The sequence below is a fragment of the Ischnura elegans genome, chromosome 12 (assembly GCF_921293095.1).
Source record: "Ischnura elegans chromosome 12, ioIscEleg1.1, whole genome shotgun sequence".
NCBI lineage: Eukaryota > Metazoa > Arthropoda > Insecta > Odonata > Coenagrionidae > Ischnura > Ischnura elegans.
The window spans coordinates 73,700,617-73,712,600 of record NC_060257.1 but is presented as its reverse complement, the minus strand read 5'-3'; the positions used below and the strand labels follow the sequence as shown (position 1 = coordinate 73,712,600).

Below are 11,984 nucleotides of genomic sequence, written 5' to 3'. Positions count from 1 at the left end.
TTTTGGTGAGCCTCGAAGCTTATCAACTAATATTTCCCCTTGCCTTATTCCTTTCTGAAATGCAAACAAACGGTGTCTTTCAAAAACATTGTTAATTTCAATACAGGATATGATGTCCAGTCTAAATTGGCGTACAACTCCCAATATTTAAAAAACATTTATACACATAGTTCTATGTCAAAGTTATAGGTGCAATATTCTTCAACTGTTTGGATTGAAAAGTTCGTTTAATTTATTTATCTCCACCGGCCAGAAAACAGCTCATTTAAGGCCTTTACCGCGCGCGAATATAACAAACAACAACTCAGGGTAGTCAAAGTCGCCCATGCTCTGCATTAGGGCAAGTAGACCCTACCCGAACGGGACTCGAACCTGTGACCTTCAATTTGACAAGGATCTTGCCCCGCCGCCATCGAGGCCGGCAAAAAAATTGTTAGCAAGGAAGCGAAACGTAAGGCAAGGTAAACTTTTAGGATATTGAAAAGTTCCCATGCCGGGAATCGAACCCGGGCCTTCTGGGTGAAAGCCAGATATCCTAGCCACTAGACCACATGGGACGGCTGTTAAGGGAGGCAACACTCATTCTCCTTAATCGTTACCAACTCCTTTAGGGGATATGTAAAACATTTTCATTGTAGTCATAGTATGCAATATTAAATTCACAAATTCCTATTAAAATTTTCGTTTTTGCATTTGATAAAGAATTACATTGACGAATTTGCGTTTATTTTCGTAACCATGTTATTTTAAGTGCAACCACTAGATTTACGGTTGGTTTTATGATGAATTGTAAACGCTATATCCTTTAACTGTACCAAGAGGTGGTAGAAAGTTCTGGTTAGCTTCTGCATAATATCAGGCTTCAAGTGAACCAGAACTGTAAGTCATCGATATGCATAGTTGAAGATCGTATCATCTTACCTTTACCACAAAGTAGGCATCATAAAACCGACTCACTGTGAAATAAATACATATGTAAATTTGCATCCGTAATTTATTTTGGCATGGATTCAGCATGCCTAAATTGCAAACATCGTCTACAATCATTGAATTCAATTGTGATTATGTGATAGCGTAAACGAGTGAAAGGAACAAGTAAACCTAAGGAACCTACCCAATTTCCCGCTTTTCATCCCTCACCATCTCTTCCCAAAAAGAATAGGAAAAAAATGAACTTCCCGGCACTGCTACCCTGCGGCTAACGCCCTGAGAGGTACCACGTGCTCGATGACAAAGCCTTCGCATAAAATAACGGAAAAAGTGTTCGGGAACAGATATATAGAGGCGAGGGAAGGAGTTCCTTTATTTCTCTCTCCGAGTCTTCCTATTCATTCTCTTCTTTCCCGACGGCGATCCCAAGACAAATTGCCCGATGGAATTGGAGGAGTAAGGCTGGAGTGGGTTCGGGGGAAGAAGGTGGGAGAGGAACAGGTGAGCAGGGTAGGTTCGGAAAAGGAGTAGGGGTAGTACTCCAAATGGGGGAGGAAGTGCTCCCCTATCTTCCCCCTCGGAATTTTTGAAAAGATACGCGCCGCGGGTTGGGTGGGTCGCATGGCCAAGATGCCCCAACACCGGTTAATATTACTGCTTTTAGACATAAACTTTAGGCGAGACCGGTATTAAATGGGAATTGCCGTCTTTTTCTAGTGGTTTTGGGTTCACGTGGAATATTATATTCTATTGTACATATATCACATACTTGTTGGAGTTGAAGGAATAAAAAATTTACTTTTTCCACATGGTCATTTATTTGCCCAACCATGATTTCATTACAGCATACAATTTTCAAGGTAATATGGAAAACCACCTAGAAAGCCGTGGTCTGAAAAAAATCATGGGAAAAGTAAAGTTTATATTCCTTCAATTTCTACGATAAAGGATTCCCACCAAGTCACGCCCGCTACTATTACTTATAGTATATAATGTTATTTTGGATGCAGGATAACTATCTGCCTGTGAATCAAGAAAGATATTATCAGCGTAATAGCCCAGGCAACATTTCGCAAGTGGTAGCTCTCATCACCTTATTGGCAGAACGGGTTTTTCACGTAACAAACATTCCGAACATATTCTAACCCTTGGTAATCCTCGCATTAATCTTGGCCTATTTCTCTAATTAATCCTCCAAAATCTAGTTCATATTATGTATAAAGATGAACACTAGTGGGTCTTATCCCGTAAACACATCCGCTACATCTTCACCTAACCGAGAAAACCTCTACAAGAATGTCATTAATTGTAGGTTCATACACCGACCACTACACCAGCTTGTAGTCGTAATTATAGATAGAAAAGAAGTTGCAGCTTCGGATTCAGCGGTTTAAAATCATCTGGAAACAGCAATTTTGATTAATTTTAAAATTGAAACATTTAATTGTTCAAATTATTTTCATAGTATAAACAATTAAAGTCAAAAGTATAGAAAAATATTATCAAATCTGGCTTTATCTCCACGAAGTCATTCGGAAGCACCTATTTTAATATGTCAATTTTTAAGCATTGTATTGTTCATATAGTTTGATGGTATAAAAGTAACTGCCAAATATTAAGTAACAGTAACGGCAAATTCGGCCGCAATGGATTAGAAAAATCATTTAAAAACGTTTCAGATAAGGTTAGAGTTATCTCGTAACGAAAACATGTTCAGGGGCTGGAAAAAATTCTGAAGTGTGCATGTTCAATTAGCTGGGGCACACTTAACAGTTTGAGTAGAAATATTTCTCATAAACTCCATGAGTTGATTACACCACTTCCTATTGCGGGAAGTCTTTATACGAACTGTTGTGTTTACGAAATAGTCAGTTTCGAATTGTCTGGCTACCAATTGCTCTGGTTACGAGATGTCAGTTACGAAATAGCCGTTTACGAATTGACGTGTTACCGACTAGCTTACCTTAGCACAACTTTCACTCCATACTTCCACCCTTATTCATTGGTTGTCTTTTTCTCTCCCCTTATAAGCGTTTCGGTTTACCTCTCTTGGTCTTACACTCTTACTATTTGCTTACGGCTGAGATTTCCTTTGCTATCAAGGTCAACAGTTATTAAGAGAGCTATCAACTGTGCGGTCATTTGCTTGTCTGTCATCTCACGGTCAAATAATCTTGACGTGAGTCCAAAGCTAGCTTCACCCCTTGAGAGCTTCGATGCGTGTTAAAAGGTATATCTAACTTTCAAGTAGGATCTCAAGGAAACAAAAACGTAAAGTTTCTGAAATCTATGGTTTTTACCTTAGAATTCGTTGGCGCACCGGCGCAGTGATGGGGAAATCGAGTTTAAATATTAAAAAATATGATCGAAGAAATCAATATCAAGGAAGAACCTTCATATCAGAATTATTAACCCCATAAGACGAAATCGAAATTTTTATTTTGACCCACACCATGAGGTCAAAGAGTTAAATTATAAAATTTTGTGGGGATTGGGTTGGTGTGGCGGCTAATGTGTTGGCTTCCCACCCTTTGGGCTCGGGTTCAAATCCCGGCGGTGGCAGAAAATTTTTTAAGACGGCCTGATTCCTGGTTGAATGCTGTGTGGAGGACATTTCAAGCGCAGCACTCCGTCCGTCGGATGGGACGTTAAGCCGTGGTCCCCTAGGCGCCTTTTGTTAAGAGCAGACTAATGCCAACTCCAGGTTTCTCTCCAGCCTACGTCCCTTCCTTCATGTCGCGAATGACCTCAGCTGTCGGTTGCCTCCTCCAAATTAAACCGTACCATTATAAAATTTGGTTTACATTATACATCACTCACAACCTTTTATGGCGTGTGTGCTAAATTTCATCAAAATATAACATACTTATGGTGACAAAAATTAGGGATTTAAAATGGCACACGATTAATTGGACGGTCTGTATTTTGGTTTGTCGTAGCTCTGCTCTCATTTTTCATATCAGCTAGTCACTTCACATTAACTTTATTCATTTATTCAACGTCCTTCATCACCTGCTTCATGTATCTCATCTAAGGCCTTCCACAATCATTCTTCTCTTCCACTTGTCCTTCGACGACAGCAACCGTGGCTCGTATTAACTGAGGAAATCGACTTCTTCCTCTCAATGTTTTCAAAAGATTTATCATGTCTCCTACTCTTCTTCTAGCCTTCCACATTATTGAAACGATTAATGTATTTGATTTCCATCATTCTCCTGTGACACCGCATTTCAAATACTTACATCCTTCACTTATCTGCTGCTTTTATTGCCTATGCCACGAATATTACAAAGAGGATCCTCAGGTTGGCCTATAAATGTGTTGTCATTCACAGCACATTTAGATGGGTTTGCAAAAGTCTCCATTCGCGTCGCTGGCGGACAAATTGATCCGAGTTTCGCAGGGAAATAAGCTGTAACTAGAGGTGTCAACCGAAATTTACATACCTGATGGTGTTATTAATAAACTCATAACTCTTCAACGCTATTCCTTTCATTTGAAAAATCCACACTGCAAAATAATGGAAAATAATTGGATCGCATTGCTCTCGTCACCGCGCCGCGGACATTTTTGAAAGCCGATTTAAATGCGATCGAAGTGGCAACAGAAATTAAACTTATTGGGATGGAATTAGGCCTTTATGAAGTCCTGTTGGTCTATGTTATTGTACATGATCCATTACTCATCACCGACATCCGCGCATGAGCCACAAATTTATATTCGGACTCTTAACATGGCCTTCATGCACAAGTCCTCGTGTGTGGTTTTTTACGTTCATATGTGCTGAATGTTACGCGAAACAATACCAAAACGAGAATAAAATATAGAGGGTGTTGATCACATGGAGTTTAAGCATATTTTGAGATTATTTCTTTGGATTGAGGACGCCCATGTATTTATTTAACGAACATTTTGGAGTTGTTTGTTGGAGTTAAAATTGTGTATGTATCTTCCGAACATAGAGAAAGCCATCAATGAAATCAAAGAGAAAGCTTTGGGTGTCAATAACCACGGTAAAAAAAATAATATGCTGCTATTTGCTGACGACATAGCACTCATAGCCAAACATAGAAGTATTTAAAGAAGACTTGGACAAATATGGAAAGAATAATGGCCAGATATCAGCTGAAAATCGACGAAAAGAAGGCTGAGGTATTCGTATGCAGCAAAAGAGAGGAGGCTTGGACAAAAATTAACCTAAGAAAGCATAAGCTTGAAGAGGTGAAACAGTTTTTTTTACCTGGGAAGCCGAATTACCAGCGATGGACGAAGCAAGAATTAAATACTCAGTAGAATAGCACAGGCGAAGAGGGCTTTCTACAAAAAGAAAAATCTTCTTACAGCTGAGAAAAAAAGCATACAAGTAAGTAAACAATTCATAAGATGCTACATATGGAGTATGCTTCTCTATGGAAGCGAGGCTTGAACGTTGACAGCAACAGAAGAGTCAAGAGTGGAAGCATTCGAAATGTGGTGCTACCGAAGAATGATGAAGATAAAATGGATCGACCATGTAAGTCACGAGGAAGTGCTAAGAAGAGTGGGAGAAAAGAGAAGCCTCCTTAAAACCTTATGCAGAAGACTTACTTTGCTTTATTTTGGGGCATGATAGCCTGTGATGATGATCTATAATTATCAAATTCACTATTGGCCGAAACAGCAATACCATCAGGTACCTTTGCATTCACCAGATCCGATGCAGAATAGACCCTAGATACATTTTTAGTAAACACTGCAGTGAACGAGTTACATAGGACAGGTAATAAAGATTGTGAAAGATAAGGAATACATCGCTATGAAAATACTAGCGGATAGGAGAGATGAATGGAGATCTGCGTCAGAAATATCTTAGGATTGTAGACCAATGGTAATGATGATCTATAATTATCAATTTCACTATAGTCCGAAACAGCAATATAATCAGGTATCTTTGCATGCACCAAATCCAATGCAGAATAGAACATAGATAAATATTTATTAAACACTGCTGGGAATGAGTAACATAGGACAGGTAATAACGGATATAAAAGAGAAGGAATACGTCACTATGAAATGGTTAGCGGATAGCGGAGAGAGGAATAGCGAGTTGCACCAAACCAACCATAGGATTGTTGACTAATGATCGGAGACGTCCACACTACACCATATTATAAGCGACTAAGATAGCTCAACGTCAAATACCGTAGAGAATACCTTCTTGGTTTCTTTTTGCTTGTACGATTTAAAAACAAATCACCAAGGTATCTGTAAGATTTTTTCCTTAGTTGTCCGTCTGTCTCTACAATGTACATTGGGTCTGATCCTAATGTGTTATATTTGTCTGGTCATCGGACTACTGTTTACAGTAAATCTTTTCTCGTTACCGCTTGTCGGATTTGGAATGAGATACCAACTGATGTCAAAAATTGCATATCTCTCAAAGCCTTTAAACTAAAATATTATGATTATTTACTATCTCGATAATATTATTATCTCGAAAAATAATTTTCAAATTTTTGTTCTGGTTATTATGGTTCATTTTTTTCTGCAACGTTTTTATGTTTTCTCTTTGTTTAGTTAAGAATATGTGACATTTTGTTTGTGCTCGCATAAAATCCGGCTTGGAATCATAGCTCAATCTGTCGTTTTTTACTATATTTCATGCATTTGCTATCATCGGTTGTGTTATGAAATGGAATATCATTATGATCATTCATCATTGTAATCGTTTATATTGTATTTAATTTAACGTGCTTGCAAAATGTAATTAAATATTATTTTTTTTCATACGGAATATTTTCTGAACAATAAATATTTTTCTATCTATCTATCTATTGATGATGATCTTCCGAACATTTAAGAGGGGTAGTTTCAACATTTATCCCTCCCCCTTTACTCGCTATGGTCATCCCCAATTCTAGAAAGAGAATAAAAGAATATTTGAGGAGGAATGGACCTCAAGAAAGACTCAGGCATTTCGAGTATAAGTAAAAAAAAAAGCTGTAGATTTAATGAAGGCAATGAAGAACCGGTGCGAGCATCTGGGTACCTAATAAAGAAGATTGGCAGGAGGGGGGAGGGGGTTTATCTCGTTTTTATTCATCATCCCGGCGAGACGAACGAAGCGCAAGAGTAATGAGAATAATGGAGCGTTTCCAAAAGGTGTTGTTTCTTTCATGCTCTCTGGTGCGCGTGCCGCGTTTACTCGGCGATAAAACTGAATCGGGTTCACCAGTGCTTCCGTCTTCAGCTGCACGAAAAAAATGGCCGTGAAATGCATGATACTCTTGTCTCATGCGTGGATAAATGCTTTGATGCTTTAATTACCGTGTCAAAAGGACTTGAATCCTTGACTTTTAAATTCTTAGGATAACATTAAACGCAGATGATGAATTTCATTGAGCGCATATCTTTTAGGAATAGATATTCTGGGTTTAGAGCTCATAATAGATATGAGTAAGTACATAATGTAATGTAATAGATGTTATTGGCAAACCTAAGATGGTAATTTGTTTAGTATACCGGGACTAGCCACGGTGATAACTTATACCGGAGTCACCCGCAATCCACAAATTGTACGAAAAATCCACCGAGAAAAAACCATGTGCCTTGACCAGGATTTTGGTGTACTTGTTTCTCTGTGGATTTTTCGCACTATTAAGATGGTAATACGATTATAAAAAAGTATAATTCGAGTCTTTCTCCTCATAATGGTGGTCTCTCACGATTTATATATATACATAAATTTTTCCTTACTCACGAATTGAGGTAGATTTTTTAATATTGGGTGGAAAATTTTAGCTTCGATATAATGTAATTTTTAAACAGTTTCCTCTATAAAATTATAAGAATTATTTTCCATTTCACTGCCACAGAAACTAAATAGCGGGAAACGGATAGAAAAATGCAAAATTTCTAATTATTATTAAAAAAAAGTTCCTATGAAGATGCTTAATTTCCCTTTCATAATTTTTAATTACCAGCGAAAAATAAAATGGCAAAACACGAGGGCGGCTTTTTTCAATCTCCGATCGCTCGGCAAAAACACCAAACAAGTGACAGGCGAGCACTGCGCAGATAGGGCAACTGCACATCCTATGCACCACGCTTTTAAGTCATTTCTGACCGTAAGTGTAAGTTTAAGGTTATTGGCAATCTCATTGACTACACTGCCTCAATTGATTCTCCCGCCAAGTGAGCACTGCGGAGCGACAGCCAGAAAACTCGCCGAATGGATTCAGTATTGACATGTCTTGACCTTTATGTCGATAAAAGAGAATTTTTGCGTTAATGCAGCTGCTCAGTGTGAAACATTACGTACATTCCCATGCAAAACAAAAGAAGAGACATGCTGACTTCTGGAAGTGTTCCTATCCTTGACAACGTCCGTCATCTCAGCGCTGATGCAGCCAAACTGCTGCTTGAGCAATTTCAATGGAACACTTTCGATCACCCACCGCGCCGTGCATTGTTGACCTAGTTCTGTGTGACTTCCATATTTACGCTTAAATACAGATTTGGCTGGGAGCGAAGCATTCTCACTCGGGCGATGGGCTTCAGGACAAAGGCAAAGTTCATTGGAAGTCATTGGCGGCAACATCCCATGAAGAAAACATAGTAAAACTTAACCATAGGCAAGACCAATTCCTCAATCGCAATGTGTCGAAAGTACACTATAAGTGTGCTGAATATTTAGCCATGAAATAATTTTCAATCAATCACTTCGTCTTCATTTCATGAGCCATCGGAAGTTGAAAGGAAACGGCCCTCGTGTAAGAAACAATATGATGTAAGTGGAAGTAGAAGCTCTGTAGATCTCTGCGTATCCTAATTACCTTCACGGGGCTAATTGTGCTAATAACTAATCAACTTCTATACTAAAACTACTGGGTTAGATCCGTTTTAAGCCAATAAGGAAAGAAGCAGGTGAAAGTTATTCGAGTTTTTTTCAGGGAGAGGCGAGGAAGTAAAAACAGACTTACGTTTTTTTCACTGTAACATCTGATTCAATAAACTGTAATGTATGTAAACGCCGGTGTGCTTACTCTCGAGCAAGCAACGTAGCAATGCTCCGCCCTGCTATCGATCAGAAATCTTACAAAAGCGTTTCCTCATGACATTACCTGGAGCCGTTTACGCATTCACGCTCATCAAAAAAGTCATTTCCTCGTTTTTTGTGACAAAATTTAAGTAGGAGCGATAATAAAGGATCACCTCAGAGCAGTAAATTGTTTCCCTCGGGCCACCCGCGAAAACGTTCACGAGAAATTCCCTTCGGCTACCTTGGCAAATGTCCCTCCTGCCTTTATTATCTCCATTTCTCCTTACCATTCATAATATTAGTTTTTCTGGTGCAAAAAAAAATTTCTCAAAGCTCTAAAGCCTTGTTCACAACCACTTCACTTCAAAGCACTGCATGGAGCAAGTGACTTTGTACGCAGTCACGCGCACGGGTGCAAATTTAACCTTTAGCTGATTGAATTTCTAAATGCTAGCCAATAATTTTTTTCTCTATAAAATATATCCAGAAACGCTTCTATTACTACATTATAATTCTGGACTCCCAACTCCGTCTTTCTGAGCTGGTAGGCGATTTTCTGTTTTCCAAGAACAACTGGACGTGTCTTAAAATGGCGCATCACCTCTTCTCAACCGGTTTTATATTGTCTATATTGGTGTTTTACTTATTTTTAAAACCCAATCTATCATCTTGACATATGAAAACGTATATAAAGGTTTTTTCAACATTTTCCTCTCACTTAAAATAAAAATGGAAAATATTCCAAAGTTGAGATTGGGTGAAATGCCGACAATTTTCGATGTAAAAGTTACTGAAAATATCAAGGTAGCACAGGTTTAAAACTAGCATCTCGTAATCAAAAAAGACAGAAATAGTGGGAAGGATGCTTCATTTGTAATAAATACGTATTCAGTTTCAGCTGCTTCCTAATTTTTTTGACATATTTCATGAAATATGAATACATCAACTTCACTCCCAAAAAATATCACTCAAACAATCTGGTATTGAAAATTTTAACATTTTAATTCAATTGAATCGCGAATGGTACAATGTTCACCTTCCTTATGTATAAGATCTGCTTCAGAGTATTATGATAAGGAAATGAAAATTTCAGATTAATATGTCAAATATTTTAACTAGTGAACAAAAAACTGTCAATGAAATCAATTGATTTCGACGTGGAACAAATTAATATTCAAGGTAGAATAAAGTAAAGAAAAGTAGGTACTTTTCCGAAAGTTTTTTTAATGCTGTCAACCAGTTTCAAAAGCGTCGTTAGCTGTTTGTATTGATGATGACGCTAAGCTTTTGAGAATAATAGACTATATAGAATTATTTGTGGAACAGTACTTTGTTTTTGCATTGTTCTACTATGAAGAAGTCATCTATTTCAGTGCATATCAGGTACACGGTAATATTTTTGGCGCAGTAAAAAAGAAAATAATAAAAATCTCTAGCTTCGATTCGATATCTAAATGTCCATCATTGATTCTTCGCCTTAATGGGTGTGCTATTCTGTGCGTTGACTTCTAAGGCGTCGATCTATTGTCCGTTTAAAAATGACCCCAGTATCTCAAATTGCTGCCCAATCTTCGATGCTTTGTGCCCATGAACATTTTCTTCTCCCATCATTGATTCAGGATTCAATTGATTAATTTTGATCATTGAAGGATGACGCCGGAAATCACCCATCGAACTCGCCCATCTGCGAATACGGGATAGTGGGCGTGGATTTAGCTCGAAGCATCGGATAAAGAGGAAGTGATAATGCGTCGTCATGACACTGCGGCAGCGGGAGCTTTTAGCGGAAGAACAGAGCGGCAAAGGCAGTCATTGAACGCAACTGCGGGATCGTTTTTGAAATTACCGTGATCCCGGGTCCCTTAGCGGGGCTCCGCTCATTCAAGTGATGCTAATGAAGCGAATTATTTATCGACGGGCCGTCGGGCCGGCTGCCCTGGCCAACCTCCAGCAACCCTTTAAGTTCGGAGATATCATCACCGTTGAAAATCGCTTTAATATTCTATTATCCGTGGGGCCGTTGAGTGCGGTTACGGGAAACAATGCGTAGCCTCACTGTAGGCATTGTGAAATACGACCGCTAATGCGAAGGTGGGCGGCAGACGCTTGGTATCTCAATTAAGTTTTACTCGAGGCCTTTCTAGGAATTCAACTGGATAATACCAATGAAGTTTTAATAATAATAATGAAGATTTCAAGAAGAAGAAAAGAGCCTTGTGTAACAAGGCACTGGAATTAAAATTGAGGAAAAGATTGGTGAAACGCTATGCGTGGAGTGTGTTTTTCTTTGGATGTGAGACTTGGACGATGGGGAAGAGAGACAGGAACAGGATCGGAGCGTTTGAGATTTGGGTTTGGAGGAAGATGGAGGGAATATGGTGGACGGATCGAGTTAGGAATGAGCAAGTGTTAAATAGGATAGAGGAGAAAAGAACGTTGATGGACAAAATAAATCAAAGGAAGGGTAACTGGCTGGGATATTTAATGAGAGGGAATGGAATTTTGAAAGTAGCTTTGCAGGGAACGGTGGAAGAGAGATGAGAAGAAGGGAAAGGAGAAGGCTGAAGTTTATCGACAACATAGAAATTGGCAGGTATGAAGACTTCAAGGAGATATGACCGGAGACAGGAGGGAATGGAGACAGCATTGGCGCGGGGGATCTGCCGACGGGCAGAACACCAGAAGATGATGATGAATATCAATGAAAACCATTTGCTCTGCTATAAATGATAGCAAACGTACCCATAGTTTATTGATATGGTGTAGTTTATTTGTACAGGAGTATTTTTAGGCCTTGATTTTTTGAGCAATTAAGGTTAAAATTGATTGATTTTGGATTTTATTGATACTATTCCGGCAGCGATAGAATTTTGAATAAAAATCGATGCCTTAAAATGTCATATGTTGCGCGTTTCATGCCGTGAGCATGTGAGATACGGCGCAGAAAGACTTTATCCGTGTACTTAATAAAGTCGAAAAAAATCTACCCGATTTGTCAAACACTGTGATTGGTGTACGGAAAGCGTCACAAAGA

The 11,984-nt window shown here is 38.7% G+C and overlaps 1 non-coding gene across 1 annotated transcript; it reads right to left on the bottom strand.

Annotated features, from left to right (window-relative positions):
• Positions 1-485: 485 nt before the first annotated feature.
• On the bottom strand, positions 486-557 carry Trnae-uuc. The gene has a single exon. It is a non-coding gene; the product is annotated as a tRNA-Glu (tRNA).
• Positions 558-11,984: the final 11,427 nt, after the last annotated feature.